Here is a 20,071-nt window from a genome sequence, read left to right as displayed (position 1 = left end):
TGTTGTTATTGTTGTTTTATTTTTAAGGCAGTCAAATGTGATGGGGAATTTGGGGAGTAAATAAAATAAAATAAGAAAGCACAATGTTGATTTAGTTAAATTGTTTTTTTAATTTTAATTTTTGAAATCTTCTATAGTATTTAATTCCATCTTCAAATAAACCATAAACTTAAAAATATTTGAGTATGTTTCGAGTTTAAAACAATTTTTAATTGTTTTATTTTTGTTTTTATTAAGTTTTATTGCACATTTATTGTATTCTGTGATTTAATGTTTAATTTAAAATATTTTTTCTTTTGAGGCACACTTCACAATTTTTTCTAATTAGAAATTTTCAATTTTCTTTATTCCGTTTCCAATGTTGAATTTTCAAAATTAAATTTGTTTTTGGTTTTTCTTGCTTGTAGCGCACACAATAAGATTTTTTTGTTTTACTGTAGTATGTGTTGTTTTTTTATTTTGACTTTGTATTAAGTTGTCACAAATATAAGAAATGATTGTTTTGAATTTTGTATGCCGTGTGCCTTGTACCGTACGCAGCGGAGTACAAATCTACACTGACAACAGAGATTCTTTTGTCCGCATACACAAACTGAAAATGTCTTCATACACACACACGACTGAAAACACAAACAACACAATGTTGAAGCAACGTATTCCAATCAACCATCCATCCACTACTCATACACACAGGCGGACAGACGGAAAATACACACAGATACTAGTTAAACGTCCGTTCAACTAAAGTCAAGAAGCGCGCACTTACAACACTTAGAATAAAGGAAAATTCGTCACGTTTGTTTTTCTCGCAGCCAGGAGAGTTTAGAAAATTGAAAAAATAAAAGAAACTCGTTTGTTTCTAACAAAACGTACTCAAAGATACTCTTGAAAATGTTGAAAAAGCGGAGGCACACACATATACTCCAACGTGCATACAACACAATCTAGTGGATATAAACAAAACAAACTTTTTGAAAAATATTCTATCAATAAATAATTCTCACTATTCACGTACATACGTTCATGAGTTTGATAACGTGCTGCTCTTTGGTGGTGGTAGTAGCGATTAGTTTGAGCTCACAAGCGCTCTTTTTTGCTTTCTTTAACTATAAAAATTTGTATCTAGTCGTTGTTGTTGTTGCTGCGCTCAGAAGTATCCACAAAATATTGAAATACAAGTTGTACTGGGAGTATGAGTATATTTAGTGTTTCGCATGTAAGGTGGATGAAATTTAAATTTGAATAAATTGTATTTCAAAGAAAATTTTCTCTCTTTGACAAGGCACATGTATACACAGACACTATACGTGTGACTCCATCTATGAATCCGTGTGAATTAAAGAGAATTACGACAACGATTACGTACATAAAGAGTACGTAAGAATGAATAAGTATCCAATGGATACAACATTTTCAAAACTCTTATGACTCTAGAAATATGATTTCCAAAAAAACATAATACAAAATAAAATATGTAATACAAAATAAAAAGAATCTTTAATTTATTAAATTTAAAAATTCTACTAAATAATTCTCTATGCGCATACTCAGTTACACACTTCCACACGTATTTCATAGTTCAACAAAACATTGTAATTTTTTTTATTCTTTAACTTATTGATAAAATGTTCATGTTCGTGTCCATAATTGTGCAAGTGTGTGCGTATGTATCTTAAGGTTTATTTGGTGCGTGTACATGTGTGTATCTCAGGCTCGATATAGATTGTACAATTTGTTTGGTTTGGAGCCAAATGAAAACAAAAGAATTTGCAGTGGCTCCATCTAGATATCAATTCAACAATAGAATAAGATTATTTTTTAAATAAATTTAAATGTTATGAATTTATAAATATAAAAACCTAAAATCCTATTCATACTAATTTTTAAAGGTTTTTTATACCAAAGTATAAGTTTGTTTTATTAACCATTGAATATTATTATATTATCAGTTTTTGATGAATGTTGAAAACGTTTAATTTTTATATCTGAAAAATATTTGATTAATGGCAGAAATTTTCAAATAAACCATTAAATGGTCAATTCTTTTCACAACTCTTAAATTACAAAATTGTAAAACGTTTTTCAATAATTTTGCTTTGAAGTTTAACATTAACATAAAATGAGATTGTCAGTCCAGGATCAATCATTATGAAAATTAGCTAATTTTTTACAATCGTTGAAATTTAATTTTAGACACTATAGACGTACATCGTTGAATCAAAGAAGATATTCAATAGTAAACAAATTCTAAGGCAATTATGGGGACATTAGTTTTGCAGTACAATATGGCCCCTCTAAAGTCTTCAATGATTTAACAGAAATAAAGTGTTTGATTATGTTTTCAATATTTCTTGTTATCTATCGTACATTGTTCGGGAATTCAAATTAATTTTAATTGCTTAATTTTTCTCATTCATTGCATTATTAATTGCTGGATTTCCCCAATTGTAAGGCAAACGGAAAAGAAGTCTACTTTGCCATTGACGTAATTTGGTTCATAAAAATAAAAAATCTATATGTACACATGTATAGAGGTTTGATTTTCTAACTACAGAAACACATTTTAATTCTATATGTAAATACATACTACATATATTTTATTGTATTTGTTTAGGTATTACGCAAATGCCTTAAGAGAAAACATGCCCACTAATTTTCTTTTCTTACAAATTCCTTTAAAGTTTGACCCTGAATGGCGTTAACGATATTTGTCTAAAGGAAAAAAGTCATTATTTACGATGTATAATTTTTAACTACCGTTTAAATGCATAAATAAATAAGTACTATATATGTATGTATGTTGTATATGAATGTATACTCTCACACATGTCTGTATATACATACATTTATGTATTTAACTGTAGATGAGCATGGACAAGGAATTTTAATGTTTTATTACCTAAAGATGACTTGTCTTAAGATTTCTCTTCTTTTCTGCCATCCTTGTCTTTTCATCCAAGCAACTCTTTAAGCAGAGAGTTTGAATAATTCTGTTCAAGTGAGCACTTCCTTCCTGTTGTTTGTTTAAGTAAAAGCAAACAACAAGAAACATGGCATAATAAAATGTAACAACATGAAAAAGATTTTTTATGGATGATGATTCAATACCTGGATACACGCAGGAAGACAGAAAATGTGTGAAAATCAAACAAATCAGGTCATAAACTTAATGACTTCTCAACTCTGAGACATCTTTCCTTTATGCTCACGACATTATTGTTGTTGCGTCAGTGAGAGTATGCAAAAATAGTCACATTAAGGGAAACGGGAAGGAAATGTTAACCCTTTTTTCATAGTAAGTTTAAATGTCATACAAAAGAAAGGATTCTGAAAACAAAAGAAATTGAACCCTTGGCGCCTGCATATAAAAATCCTGCTGTCAATGTTTTCATTTTGTATAATAAAGTTTCTTTTGTAATACAATTTTTAAATACATACATACATACACTTACGAACATTTCCCACTGTATGTTTTTATGTAATTTGTTGAATTATGAAAAGATTACAACAAAACTAATGTCATTTCCACATTGTTATTGTTTCTGTTATTTGTCAACAGTCTTTTTTAATTTACAACTCTTAATGTCTCTTCATCCTTGCGTCTGTCGTCATCTTTTATTTTCATAATTTTTTGTTTTCCTAATAAATAATGGCTGCAAATTGTTTAATTTTTATGTTCTCGATTTTGGATAAATATTTGTTTTTGTCGTAAAATCCCAAAATTCAAAGTCACGATCTTTAGTCGAGCATCAAATTATATTGAAGATCAATCGTTTATATTTTCTTTAAATTTATAAAATAGTTCAAAGTTTTGTTCTTTTTCTTTCTTTAAACATTTTAAGATTATATTGTATTAGTTGAGTTTTATTTGTTTGGGAAAATACGGGTGAATTGATTTCAAGTAATAATAAAAATTATGTTTATTGCCTCAGTCCCGCTTTTAATGATAAAGAAAAGTCATGAGGGTTATTAATTGTAACACTTTGTAGGACTTAGTTAACTTGACAAATTGTTATTATCCCAAATATATTTATACATATGTATGTATGTACAAATACATACTTAAAATATTAATTGACCTTCTTTAGAATCGTTCAAATTTCGATGTTTTCTCTATTTTAACAAATAATACTGAAAAAAGCTGAATCTAATGTTTTATTATGTTTTTCATCCATTATACTTTTTAAAAATTTTTATTATGAATTTTATGCTTATAAAGTTTTTCCGCTATTTGGTGTTTGCTGTTGCATACTTAACTGAATTTAGTTTTATTGGTCACTACCAAATTGCCAACCAAGTTGGAAACTAAACAACCAACCAACCATTCATCCAGCAAGTCTAACTATTTAAGCAAATAACCATTCACACATTCATTCATCCAGTCAGTCAGTTATACTGCCATAAGTCCATCTATCCGTCATTTTATGGTGGCAAACGAAATATACAATATTGCATGATAATAAAATTAATTTTTATTATTTGTTTATATTTTGTTGTACTTGTAGTTGTTGATGATAGAATGAATAGCCGCATACAAATTGTATGTATGTACGTGTAAATAATACCTTGGAGTCATTTTACTATTTTATTGACATTATTACCATACTAAACCAACTTCATTCTATTCAACCAAACATCTTCAGCATGTCATTCATATTTATTTGCAAATGGAAACTAAACAACACATTTTCATTATAAGAAATCTATCTGTCAGAAAGTTACAAAGAACAAAATATGATTTCTTAATTTGGTCTTTATGACCAAAACAGAAAAAACTGACTAAGCGAGCGACCTTTAAAAGTGTTAATTGGCTTTTATAAGGTGTTAATATATACTTAATGTTTATGATCTTTTACTTTCCGCTTTTTTCTTCATTGGTTTTGTTTGTTTTTTGGTTTAAGTAGATCATATAAAATAACTCATACTTGAATATTTATTGTATTTCACCTGTAATCATTTTATTGTTGCTTTGTTATTGTTTTATTAACTCATTAACACAAAATTTTTAACAAACATTCAAAATCCATTTAACTAACAAGCAAACACTGTTTCACGATTGTTAATTGGATCAAATGTATATAAAATGTAATTGAGATGAATATCGAATACACGAGTTTGAAAGTTATTAAATAAAAAATAAATAAATAGTATATAATGCGATTTTTATGCAAATACAATACATCCAACGCAATGAATTTAACAAAACACAAAATATTATCTAACATATTTTGGGATACGTTATGATTTCCTTGAAATCCGTAAGCTTTTCTAAGATTTTAACAAAATTTCTCACCATAGCTTTATCATTAATGCATTGTAATGTATCATTCTCAGTTTTTTTCTTTTTTTATTTAATGTTTTAATTTTATCCCAAAATCTGTACGTCGCAAGTTCCCATAATGATAAATATATTCAAAGAAAATTTCGAAAAACAAAGATGGCTTCACATGTATCCAGTCATTCGAAGAATCAAGCAACAACATCTTTAGATGCCAAAAGTACTATCATCTCTTGTTCATATACTTAAAATGTTGTGTACATTCTTCTGGATAAATTTCTTTATATTTTTTTTTTTTGTGAACTAAAACGTAGAAAATTTCAAAGAAATAAAGCCGCAATTAAGAAGACATAAAAATTCACTCTAAAAAATATAACATGGCAACAGAACAAAAAAATAAATAAAGATATAAAAAAATACAAAATGAAGTTAATGTCGGAAAAGATCACTTACTCAACTCTGCTTGAAGAGGATGACGATGATCATGATGGTGATACACTTAATACAACTATAACTTCATATATGCCTCTTTTTTTGTTTGTTTTGTTTGATAGAAGCTGCAGCTGTATCTAAGTAATGAATGTGTTTGTTGGACTTCAAATAAAAGTAGTCACAAAATTTAAGATTTTTGTAGAATTTTCGGTCAAATTCATCTTAAATTTCATCAAAAGTTTTTTTTTATAAAAGTTTAAAGTCACTGAACTTTATTTACAACTGTAAGCATGAGAACTTGAATTTCTAAAAATATTTATAAAACTGAATAATCTATAAAAAGAGTATCAGTTTCCAGTTTTGGGAAAGTTTTATATGTATTGTATTGCTGCATACAAATATTTATTTAAAACTTTTAAACTACATTTGTTTCAAAGAAAACTAAGAAGGTTGTTTTTAAATTTTTTAAGCAAAAATACACCAAATTCTAATATGGAATTCCTCCGAATTGTACTACAATTATTTAAGAATCTACTCAAACATTTAGGAATACTCATATCGTACACAGAAAAAACTAAAATTCAAAATCAAACAAAAAATTCATAAAGCCAAGTATTTTTTTTTACTAAAATAGGACCTATCACGAAATTCGTAAAATCAAGTACTCAAATTCATAAATTCTTTATTGAAAAAATTTCAGGATTTTTCTTATTAAAATAATATACTATTTACGAAAAACCTTAATAAATATTCGTACCATTTCCAAAGAATTATTTTACTAAAACAATAACGCAAATTATTTGTACTGAAATTCAAGCAAATATTTTATCTGAAACATATAAAGTATTAATTCTATTTTGGCAATAATTATACACAAAATTCCTTATTAGATCTACAAAAATTTTGTTAATAAATATATATTGAATTTTAACAAAAATTTTACTAATTCTATAAAATAAAAATTTGTAGAAAGAAGTACGTATATATTTACAACAATTTTATTTCACATTCTAGAAACTATAATTTTGTACTGTGAAAACTGAAACACTTATACATTAAATGTTATAAACCAAGTAAGAACTATATCATTAACATTTATTGAATCAGTAAAAATATTTACTGAAAATTAAATTTATTTCAATAAAGTGTTTGTTAGAAAACATTTTCCTTCTGTGTGAAAATCAAACAAATTCGTTATAAACTTAAATAAAAATATTTATAAAAATCGATTTAAAACGATTGTTAAGAAAAAAAATTGTACATATTTTTTTCTGTGTATTGTGATATCGAAATATTTAAAAATTAATTAAAATTTAAAATCAGATAAGTTACAATTATAATGAGACCTATTTTGCTATTGTATCTTATTTGAACAAAAAATATCGAGTGAATAATTCTGAATAAACACCACAATGGAAAATAAGATTTTGTTTCAGGGTACTTTTTTGGATCTGAGAGTACCAAAATATTTTTTTGCTAGTATCGGTTGTTTATTGTCAATAAATCGCTTGAATATGTTCTTTATTTTTTAAAAACTCAATTGTCAAATCAATTGTCAAATCTACACATTGCGCTCCATGACGTGAGACCTTACATAGGATATTTACTCGTACATTTGATTCTGAATATGACATGAAACAATAATTTGCTTTAAAGTCCATATATTTTTGATCAGAAACTTCTTATATTATCTTTGGTTGAATGTTTAATTTCAAAACATATTGTTTTATATTAGATAGAAATTGAATCATTTAAGTTTCTATCATTTGGAAATCATCTGTTTTATAGTAAAATATTTTTTCAAAATTGAAATGGTAATTTTCGCATTAAATATTAAGAATGAAATTTTAATTAGATTTATATTCATATAATGTCCATCAAGATAAAAATAAGTACAACTTCCTATTTCAAAAATTTGAAATTTTAATGATACTTTGATCCCATTTTCTCAATGTCTTCTTATTTTTGATCGAAACGAAATATTGAAAGTTTTCACACAAACATTATTTTAACCGGCAGATTATCTAGTAGGGTGATCTACTCGGTTTTTCAACGTTTTTTTCTGCTTTACCAGTGTCGGTTTTTTCTAAATGTCGATTTTTCGAATATCGAAAAAAAACCGGTTTCGAATACTTTTATTTGCTTTGTATTCAAAGATTAGATTTTGAAGTAAATAACAATACAGCCCGTCTAAATTTTAAAAATATTGGAGTCCAGGAACTAGAGTATATTTTTCTAACGCACCTTTGGTTAAACTATTTGATTTTCCTAATTAATTACCAAATTTTATTTTTAAAATTTATTGGAATAACTATTTGATAAATTTTATCAATCTTAAGAAAATATTTCAATTACAATAATTACTTGGCGGTTAAACAATTTTTGATGTTTTGGAATGCCTATGAAAATTGTCTAAACAGGGATTTTATCTAGGATTACATAGTTGCTTATATTTAACAGAAGTGTCCCACTTTTTTCCAATTTTTTTTACATTAAAGAAATAATGTAAATCAGACGACTATATCTAAATTTAATTTTTTCAATATATAAAAATGGATATATATAAAATGGATTTTGTTATTTATAATAAAAAACCGGTTAACTGCTTTTTCCTGAATTGGAAAAATGTCAACCGGTTTTTTTGAAATGCCAACTATACGAAAACCGGTTTTTGAAAAATGTCGAATAATCAACCCTATTATCTAGCAATTAAACGATAATCGGATATTGAGATTGTGGCTCTGAGAGTATCAAATAAGACTCGGAAGTATCACGGAACTTTTGAACATCAAATAGTATAAAAAAAGCACCATTGTACCAATTTTGCTATCTCTGCATCACATAATTGTGAGTAAAATCATATTGCGTCCATTAGTGAAATATGTAAGTATATTAGACCGACTCTCCCTGTACGAGGAGCAAGATCGTGTTTTTGTTACCCCTCTCAATAATTCTCAAAATATTTTAGGTCTAGCGATGACCGTTCGTGAGCTGGTCCAAATTTAAGAAGAGGAATTTTTAAATTATTTTTGTTTTCAAATTTTGGCAATCTATATGTGGTATTATTTGAAAGACGCATCCAATCCAATGGTGAATTAATCATAAATAACCGTTTTCTAATAATTGTCATATTCCAAAAAAATATAACATTGTTAGGTTTTTCGTTAAACAAAATTTTAGCGCAATTTTTGGCATTTTTTGCCCAAGCTTAATCCAACTTCATTTGCGGCATTAACTACAAATCCTAATCCAAAAATTAATTAATATTATTGATATTCTTATTTAATATCTTACCACGTAATGTATGAAATAACTACATTACTCATTAAAAAATTTGAAAATCTCGAAAAATCTTCGATATCTGGTCAATCAGTTAAATTTTAAAGTAATTAATTTATTCGAAATCATACAAAGAACATTTTATATATCTTTCAAGGTTTGTTAAAAATTCTCTAACTTTTGCAAAATATTTTTCGTTACTTAATTATTTATTTAAATAAGTTATCGTAATGTTTACTGATCTCTTAACCTTACTAGTATTGATCAGCCGATTAAATTTAAATCAATATTATAACATTATAAAAAGATCAATGACTGCTGATTTAAATTAAGAATATTTAATATTTATATCCATTTAGTACAAATATTTACCTCATACATAAAAGATTAATAAGCTGGTGAGAAAACCATAAAATTCAAATTAAATTCGAACAAATAATGACAAATTCCAAATTATGGGGGCTCTCAAACGAAATGAAATAGAAATCGTAGAATTGTACAAGTTCAAATAATATCATCACTTGGAATTAAATTTATGGTCTTCATTAAATCGAAGTAAAAAATCAATAAGAGCAGCAGCAACAATAATATATACATATGTATGTATTTATATTAAATATTTGCAAAATATTGTACGTTTTAAGTTTCAAATTAAAATTCATTTGATAACTTAAAATCAAAATAAAGTCAATGGACTTTAAATGAGTTAATTTTTCTATATGATTTTCTTGTTGGTGTATTTTTTTACCACTCTATTATTGGACAATAAATAAATGTTAAATATGCTAAATACGCTAAATATGCCATTAATTCATTTTTTATTCATTTTCTTTTCTTCTTATACAAATTTTTACAACTTGAAGGTCGTTTAAATCAATTATATCGTATTTGGCTGCATGTCTTTATGAAGTAGATGTGTATTTGGGGGGAGAGGGGGTGTCCCCTAAATAATTCAACAATAAGATACTGTTTTCAATAATTATTTATAAAAAAAAGTATGCGAGGTTCATTTGATATTTGTAGTTAAAATATTGATATTTTCTGTTTGCCTCTTGATTGCCCCTCGTGTACGTGTATAATTTTATGATGATGTTTTATTTTTATGATTGTTATTATTGTATTATTTTGTGCTCATAAACAAACGGCCACTATTTATTATTTTATTACAAACAGACAGACAGACAGACAGACAGACCGACATTCATACGTACTCACATTCATATATGAATGTATGTCCATTCAGTCTGTCATTTGCCATTGTAAAATCCATCCGTCATTCGTTTAATTTATAAAAGATCTAATAAAAAAGAAATAATTATTATTTTGTGGTTCACAAGTCGGTCGGTCGGTTGGTTGATTGTTGGATTCCTTATATTCATTATAATTATTTCTTAAATACACACACTCTTTAGTGTTCTCAAGTATGTATGTTTTGTGTGTAGATCCAGTATATGGGTGTTTAAGTTTAAATGAACCCATTCATTTTGTTCATTTATTTTTGTTTTTAGATTTTGTCTACTTCTTGTTGAGGTTCTGCTCAAGTTTACTCGTCATAATCGTAAATAGTTTTTATTAGTACAACAAAATTGAGTTACGACTTGTGACGAAAGCGAAAGTTATAGATTTTTTATTATACATATATATTTTTTTATTTTTATTTTTGTTCTACTCTATTTATTTGTTTATTTTCATTGTCATTTTAGCGCCACTTTAATTGTTTAATACAATGTGATTGAAATCAATTTTAAAAATCTCTATTAATGGCAATTATCTAATGTAGGAGATACAAATTTGGAATAGATACAAAGGAGATACAAATTTGGAATAGATTATATTTTATACTATTCTATGAAATATATTATTCCTTTGAAGAACTACATACGAAATAAAAATTTGTACGACTCATGTAAATATATGTAGTTTTAAGACTAAAAAATGCAAACCGCAAGGGACAGATATGTACATATTTCTACAGTTTAAATTCCTATAAAAGCTTATTTCATTGCAGGAAATTCAACTATGTTATGGTCACTATAAACATATTTCTATGTTTATTACTTTTAATTTATAACCATACGTACAATACATACATATGTAAGTATGTATGTAAATGTATATATATAGGTCATATTTTTGTATTAATTATTTTTATGATTACGAATGCAGATCAAAATATTGTTTTACCATGATGCTCAATATTCAGATAGGTTTGATTATTGGTACAATTTTTTAGCTGATATCTATAAATATAGTAGAATTTCTTTTAGAAATCTGTTCTATCTACTTTATATTTTAATACAGTTCTTTGTCCTAAGAAGGGATAACTAACTTTTATGAAAACTATCTCACAAACAAAACGAATTAAATCTAACATACATACATATATACACAAACATTTGTGCGAGTGTGCGTACTAACTGGATCTAAGTGTAGTTTGGGTTTCTACAGACAACTTTAAAAATCTACTTTAAAAGTACTAGGTTAAAGTAAAACAAAATGGAAATAATAAATGTAAAAATGGAAAATCTTGTTATTGCCAGCACCATTTGACTAAGTAAATTATTTTCTTATATGCCCTATTTAAACCCAGCAAACATTTTAATTTCAAATTGAAATCAGGAAATATAAATATTGTTTTTAAATGTTTAAAAATTTAAAAGAAATTAAAGATTACTCACGAGAAAATGTTATTTTCAGAGCAAATATTCTTTGATTTCATGTTTAGAAAACAAAAAGTTTGTTGGGAAATTATGTAAAAATACAAACAGATTTATACATACTATACAAAAGAAGAGAAAGCTAAAAATTAAAATAAAAAGAGAAACAACAACGAACAGCCAACGACCCAACAGGGATCGATATTTTTTGTTTTTATTTTTCAAACTGAGGCACAAAACGTTGTATGTATGTATTTGCTATACAAATACAAACATATTCAACAAAATTTCATTCAACATCAGAATAAAAACTTGACTTCAACAAGAAGAACGTACAAAATATTGTATGTAAGTAGTATTTCTACATTGAAGTCGATTTCGTGTTATACACTTTTGATTGTAACCAGGATGGGATTCCAACCGAATGTTGTATGTCTCGTTACTTATAAGAGCTATAGGAACAACAAAAATCGTTTATCGCATGTTGTGCAGACTTGTAGCAAAAACATCGAAAATAAAACAAATGTAGAAATACATACAAACTGAAGCATAAATACAAATTGTGGATACATATACAAAGACTGACAGTCAGACTGTGGAACAGACAGACGAACATGCAAAATGTAAGACCATCCGCTCCCATAATAATAAGTAAAAACCAGACAGACAATCAGTGATGTACATTTGCCTTTAACTTAAATTGAAACTAAAAATCTTTGTTGGGGGTGGTTTCCTTTCAAATGAACAAAAAAAGAAAAAACATGGGGTTCGAAAGCAAAATGAAAAGACACTTCTGACAACCATCCATCCAACCATTCTCACTCGCATTTGTCTGTAGGTTATGTGAGTGTGTGTTTTTTTCGTGCTTCCATAATGATGCTTAAACCGAAAGCAACGATGGTTGAAAGAAACCAACAAAAAGAGGGTGTTTTTTAAGGACCCACAATTGTTTGTATTAGAGTATACATAGTATGTTTGTATGTACGTATAGTATACATACATATATACATATTTACATTAAAATAATCGATGTAGAGAAAAATGTTGAAATTAACCTTAAGGGAGTAGCACGCCATTTGAATAAATATTTTGCTGACTTCAAAATGTGCGCCTTGTTTGCTAGAATGCAGACGCTTGAAGTAATGATTTTCTTCAAAGGGAATGCAGAATTGTTAATATTTTTAACTTTTTAGTCACTATACTTAGTATTATTGTGTATTATAGTGACTGAAATGTTCACAAGTCGGTAGTTAAAATTTGACAACACGTTACATAAATTTAATTTAAATTTTAGGAAATAAGTAGAATTATAATCATCGGTATAAAGTTGGAATAAAATTTTACATGTTTTAAATATATCAAGTCGTTTTAAAAGACAAATTGGAATCTATGTAAGTATGTTGTAGTAAAAAATTGTACCCTCTTAATAAAACACCATTTTTAATATTCCAAAAATTGAATGAATTTATTTTAAGTGCTGTTCTTAGAATCTATAAGCATTCTACTGTAATACATTGAACTTTTATGTGGGTGTTTTTTAAACATTTCTCTTTTTTGTTACTGTACCCTTCTACTCTCCTCTACTATTTTTTTCCATTATACTATATTTTCTTGTTTCCTTATATCGTTTGCAACATCATCTACAGTTGTCGTTCTACGTTCCCCCCGGCACGATTTCTGCCAACTCACGTAAATGTATTTATGAAATTCGTTCTTATTTTATTTTATCTGATGAGTCTGTTTAGGAATATAACTATGTGGAAATTATGCTTATGTAAATGTAAAAGTATAAAATGTAGATGAAAGTATTTGCTTTTCTTTTTTTTTTTTTTTGCACTGAACGCTGTTAAATGTAATAAAAAAGAAGGAAACCAGCTTTATTCAAAAGAAATGAGTTGAAATCATCCCCTGTAACAAAAAAAAAATTAAAAAAGAAACTGTTTGGAAATACAATCATAGTAAGACGAGCAATAGGAGGGAGTATGATGATTTCACTTGTTTCATTATTTTGATTATTTTACATTGTTATTTTAGATATTGAAATATTTAGAGACATACAAACACACTCCTTTATGTAACTAGAAATATCAGAGTTTTATTTTTTATTTATTTCTGTTTCGTTTTATTTTGCCTTGTGTTAGGGATTTAAAGCTTTATGAATTTTGAATATTTTATATTCACACTTCGTTCTGTTTAAGAACGAGGGAAACGTATACGTAGTATATTCTAACTAAATCCAAGTCTTTCTTTAAGGGATTTTTATTTGTTTTCCCTTTTTTCTCCCTCTGTTTCGTATTTTAGTACTTTGTTATTTTAGCGAGATTTTGTTTTCTTTCTTCAAAGGGATTAACTTTGATTTTTCACGGTTTATAGTGTTTTAAGATTTAATGGATTTCTTTTTAAATTGAACATATTTTTTTTATTTAATAGAAGTGAAATTATGAAATTAAATTAGTTAAAATGTATCTTGCTGTGTGATCATACAGCAAGAGGCGAGAGTATTTTAAACTATATATCAATTTGAGTGAATAACTTAAAAGATGTATTCGAATATCTACTGGATCATATTTTCAGTTGTAAGAAACATACATATCGAGGGACTATATTCGTCTCTATTTAAAATAATACAAGTTTTCAGGAGAGAAAAAAAACTGTTTATTTCGGTAGTTCGTGAAGATTTTTAAATTTTTTCTCCTACAATATATTTTTACGACCATATTCTAAATCCTTATATAAAAAGAATTTAAATTTTGCATTATTTGCAAAATTATTTACAAATTTATATCAGATAGAGCGAAAATTTTTTTGTAACTTTCAGATAGAGAGTTTTTCTTTTTTTAAGATAGAGAAATTTTAAAAATGCTATAAAATTGTCAAAAAATATTTTTTTTCTTTGAAATTTATATCACTGATGCGGGAAGATTTCTGGATATTTTGCCATTAAAATTTTATTTTCATGAAAATGACAGATAGAGACTATTGAATATAGTCCCTCGATATATTGTTAAATTATAGCAAATGCTATCTATGTATGTATATGAATTGAAAACATTAAAGGAATTTTTAATGTGTTCTTAGTTATTCAGATAGTTATTGTATGATGTGAGTACAGTAAACATAACAATGTTAAATTTCTGAATGACCAAGCTTAAAAAATTCTTTATATATGTAATTTTCTGAACATTTACTGATTTATAAATTAAAAATTTCTTTAGAGAAAATTTTTAAGATTTGGTACAATCTTATACATATATATTTACATATACATATACATATATGGGCATCGGACCAACTGCAAACATTTTGAAAACGCCATTTCGACTTTAAATTAATTATCATACAAACGTTATCTGAGTCCTCATTTAGCTATTAAAATATTGAACCTTAAACGAGTACTAAAATATTTAAATTTTCTACATAAAATTAATTTTTCTTCAGTAAAATGGGAATTGTGAATGTTTTTTATAGGATACGCTTTAAGCACATTAAATTACTTAATTTATTAAAGAAGAGAGAGACGAAAAAACCCTCCTGCTTATTATAATTTATATGACTTTATTCTACAAAAAGAATTTTTTTATATAAAAATTTGTTTGTTAAAAATGAAAAGGTGCTGCCGACATTAAGAATTTGAACGTTAAGGTACACAAACAGAACTGTAAGAAAGACAGACAGAAAGAACAGCAGAACTGCATTTTTAAAAGAATTTCATATCAGTTATCACTAAAGTGAAATACGGAATGAATTACAATAAACCTTTTCTGTTTTTTAATTTCGATATTAAAATGCGTTTGTTTTTGTATCTTTTCAAATGTTTCAAATAAAAGGGGAATAGAACCAAAATTGATTCAATCAATAGTATTTGGTGACCAAACAGCCAACCAAGTTTTTTGTTCATCAACAATGATGGTGTCGTGACTCTTTGTCGATGACATTATTAATTGAAATATAAATTTAACATTTTATGTCTTTCTGTCTTCTACAAACAACAAAGATTACGTGATATGCCTCGGAATTATTCCTGGCCAGTCACTTGTCCGTTTAGGTTTCGTATGTTGTTGTTTCACTGCAGGTATTTAAAGTTGAAATTTTAGTCATTTTAGCCACAACCCAAACCAGACGAGGAATTAAGTTAATTTACATTTATAAACAGTTTCTTTAAGTAGAAACAATCTAAAAGTCAGCTTATCAAACAACTGCTTAATGGCATACAAAAAAAGCACTTTAATTCTTGAAAAAATATCGTACGAGTAGATTTCATTTCAAAGAAAATAACTCCAGCTTGGTTTGTATCCCATGTGCATATAATATTCTTATTTGTTTGTAGATAGAAAAATACACTTGTATCTATGTATAAACAAGTTGTAGCAACTGAAAAAAGAAAAAACAACAAATTTAAAAAAAATATATGTATATGGCTGCACTCATCGTGATCTCAGTATCATGGTTACAAAACAAACGCCTTTTCACATAATTTATACAATTTTATGTGCGTTCAACAAATAACTGACAGCTAGCTACACTCAGGCAGTCATTCAGTCAGTTGGAGACAAACACGGACATACAGAACCGAGCAGATACATTCTTAGCAAGGGGCCAAAAGGTTCACCATTACGTTAATAAAAAACAAGGAGAGAGAGAAAAAAACAACAACATTGACAACAATACAACTCATAATTAATATAAAAAGAATTTCGTTTAAGAACCAAAAGTACGTAGTACCTACTTGTACGTGTTTTCACTTGACTCAAATGACAACTCGATGAAGACATCAAAATGGCCTCAGAAATTAAAAAGAAGAAAGAAACCTTATTTAGTTAAAAAGAAAATATTTAATTTTTCCTTATATCAACCAGTTTTTAATGAGTTTCTTTTTTTAATTAATTTCAAAAGAAATTGAACAAAAATACAACCTGTTTCATTTTTAGGTAAAACTATAATTTAAAGTATGAAATTTTAAATATTTTGGTGAAAGCATTTCATTGTTTGTTGTTGATTGTTTGAGAATTTAGCAGTTTTAGTCCTTAGTAAAAAGAACAGAAGACATTTGTATGCAAATATTGAAGAAGAATGATCATTATATGCCGATAATATACACAGAAATTACCAAATCGTTTATGGTTCTGAATACTACGATTTCATTAAATACAAATATTTCCTTACTTGCGTAAAATGTTTGTTGCTGCTACCAATTTCTGGGTCTTTAATAAATTCTAAGACGATCTTGTCATGTCTGTCTGTCCGTGTGTTGACTGAATGGTATTGAAAATATAGCCCGATGTCCACCAATGATTCGGTCCACGGTTTCATTGAGTATCGTGGACCGATATTGGTGGAAATCGGGCCATATTTGGCACAACCACTCTTATAAGGTTATTTAGACAATGTGTAGCGTTGAAATTCTACACAAACTAGTTTCAAGGGAAACAAAATCTCTCTACCAAATTTTATGACAGGAGCTCGGTCCATAATTGAAACAAGCCCTCATTTATGGCTCTATTTCGAAATTCAACATAATGGTTATATTAATGATCAAAGTACATACATATATAGGGCAATCTTTCGAAATTTACTCTATCTTTACGATATTTGTTTATACAAAATTGGGTATGATGTTACAAAGCATAACTATTCAGAAAATTTACTTGAGTGTATAAAACTAAAAAACTAATAATTTGACTTTCCTGCGAAAATTACGGATAAATATTAACCCAGAAAAATCTTTACCATGTAAGGGGTTCCAATGCTAAAATTCACTTACACAATAGCATTTTAAGTCATTATTTTAACACCGTGATGTCATTGGAGGCAAGCATTTACCAGAAACGATTACTAGTAATTAGAAAAAGTAGTGATTGTAAATCGTATATCTTTACTGGCAAGATTACTAATGAATTAGAAAGTATTAATTATTATATATTACTACTTCTATGTAATACAGACGATATGTAGTAGTCATGGAAAAGTATATAAGTAATTGCAACTGAAAGCAATTACCCAGTTTTTGCTGGGAATATACATAAAAACTCTTACATTTTGTCCTCCTGCACAGAGGGAAAAAGAAATATACACAACATTGCGTTGTTAACATTACATAGTGTTGTCGTATGTACATATATACTTTGACAACGGATGTTATTGAAAAATTATAAACTCTTTGGTGTGAATTTGGTACCAGGCGTGTATATTTCCTTTTCCCTCTGTGTAATGTCATAGAAGTTTTCTCTTAATAATAACATTATAATAATATTAACACTATAGTAAAACAATATTGAACAAGATTAAGTATTTTTACCAAAGAAAAAAAGAAGTGAATTAAATAATTTCACCTTACACATGATCTTTTAAAAAAAAATAATATTTAATAATAATTTCCTATAAAAATCAATCAAGTGGAATGAATTCATTCGTTTCTTTAGCTGATTGAAATGCAATAAAAATATTTCTCTACAATATCCTGTTGTCAAGCAATTATTGCTCTTGTAATTCAAAATCTTTTATCAACGTTCTTTTGTTTAAAAACCCAAAAATGGACTGCTTTGGAAACCATTTTAAGGCTAGTGATGATGTAAGAACAAACGAGTAGAAAATAAAATGATTCCTTTTAGAGATAAAGGTTGAAAATGAAGACATTTTATGGGAATTGAACAAGTGTACAAGAGAGTAGTAAACGACACGCACTCTCTTTGTTAACAGTTTGATTTGTTTAAGGCTCAAAACTGATGATGACGATGATCAACGAACGCCATACTAAATGCTAAATTGTTTTTGTAAAAAAGTAATAAAATTATAGATTTTTAGTTAAAGATTTCTTTCTTGCTGCATTCTTGCGTACTTTATTAGAAAATAATCTATAGATTAAAACAAAGAAACAAAAGAATTTTTAATGAAAAAAACAATGTAGCTGTAAATGTCAGCACAACATTAAAGTTTCTTTTTTTTTTTGTTTTTTGGGAAAAAGATACAAATTATTTATTTTTTCTTTTAATTTAGAAATTAAAGGTATATAAATGAAACACCTGACTTGATTATATCATGCAGAGTAACGGACGTAAAGGTAAATAAAATAAATAAAATGGCGCATTTTAAAACAACAGCTGCCTAATGTAGACTCAAACTAAAACTAAAGTTTCAATTTACAAGGGGAGTAGTAGTTTAACGAATAAATTTATATACATATGTATGTATGTATGTGTACAAGTATTATCTAGTGATTAGTGGCTGCATCTAGCAGATTTAAGCGCAACAAATTGCTTTTTTGTATTATAACCTCCACCTCTAGTCCGTTTTAATGGCTTAATAATATTCGATAATGGCTTTTCATCATTTGATGACATTTTAATTTTAATACTTATGTGTGTTAGTGTACTTTTTCATTCCAAAGCCGTTGTCACCTTTTTCATTTGGTGATTCATGCAACAGTAGACCGTTATTTAATAGCATCGGCATCGGCAACAACAATATGTTCCATAATTCATTTTATTGCCCCCACCTTGAAGAACAATTTTTATAGACTTTTAATCATCTTAGTGGTAGACCTCTTAAGTAAGTCTCACTTAATATTTATTCGTTTCAGTTGTTCATTTCATACTTTTTTTATTTTGGGAATTTTACTCTGTGCTTCTAAAGACTTGAGAAATTTGCTTTTTATTTTTTTGGCGATTGATTTAATGTGTCATTCATAGATTTTTATAGCGGCATTTTATTGCCTGTTTTAACTTCCGATTTACCACAATTGGCCAGTTTGCCCTTTTTGCACGACAACAAAACACAAAATCAGAAGGAGTCAAAGTTCGTTTGCAATTCAAGGGCCAGGAGGGGGTGACTCTTGATTGACCACATATCACAAGAGCAACAAAAGGACATTAATTTCTAAGTCGTTGAACGATTCTCTTTTGAATTTTTTCACTGCGCTTAAATTTATAGAAAGAGACCATTTTAACAGGAAAATCATGTACTCAGCGCACTTTATTTTATTTATGACCATTTTTAATACCCCCTCCCATTTATTTTTGCTCAGTAGACGACATACACAGTGTATGCATGTATGTCGTCTATATATAAAAACAATTTGGAATTTAATGTTTATGCAATGTTCCCAAGGCACTGTTTTCTTGTTTTTTTATTTTTATTTATTTAACAAGGAATATTCATACGTGAGTATGTGTAATGCCCTTAAAAATAGAAAAAATACACACACACTTTCAAATTGACATGCTCAAACTGTTCCAGTTAACAATCCTCAAATTTAAGTATTTACATCAGACATTTTTGCAAAAGTCTAAAGGAATGAATGCGTTCAAAAATTGTGTGAAGTTAATGCAACTTGTTGTGCCCGGAGTCATGAAATAACTCCCCAAAACAAAAATTATATAACTCCTCAAATTTGGAGACTTATTTCATTGAGAAATAACTCCCCAATTTT

At 27.5% G+C, this 20,071-nt stretch overlaps 1 protein-coding gene across 1 annotated transcript in view; it reads right to left on the bottom strand.

Annotated features, from left to right (window-relative positions):
• LOC119600191 (homeobox protein abdominal-B) overlaps positions 1-20,071 on the bottom strand; it is a 31,817-nt gene that overhangs the window by 7,933 nt on the left and 3,813 nt on the right. The gene's annotated exons all lie outside the window — the stretch shown is intronic.

The sequence above is a fragment of the Lucilia sericata genome, unplaced genomic scaffold (assembly GCF_015586225.1).
Source record: "Lucilia sericata isolate MDLA Ls3-8-SP2 unplaced genomic scaffold, ASM1558622v1 Contig000106F_arrow, whole genome shotgun sequence".
Classification (NCBI taxonomy): domain Eukaryota; kingdom Metazoa; phylum Arthropoda; class Insecta; order Diptera; family Calliphoridae; genus Lucilia; species Lucilia sericata.
Note: the sequence above shows the minus strand (reverse complement) of the source record. Positions and strands in the feature narration are given on the sequence as shown.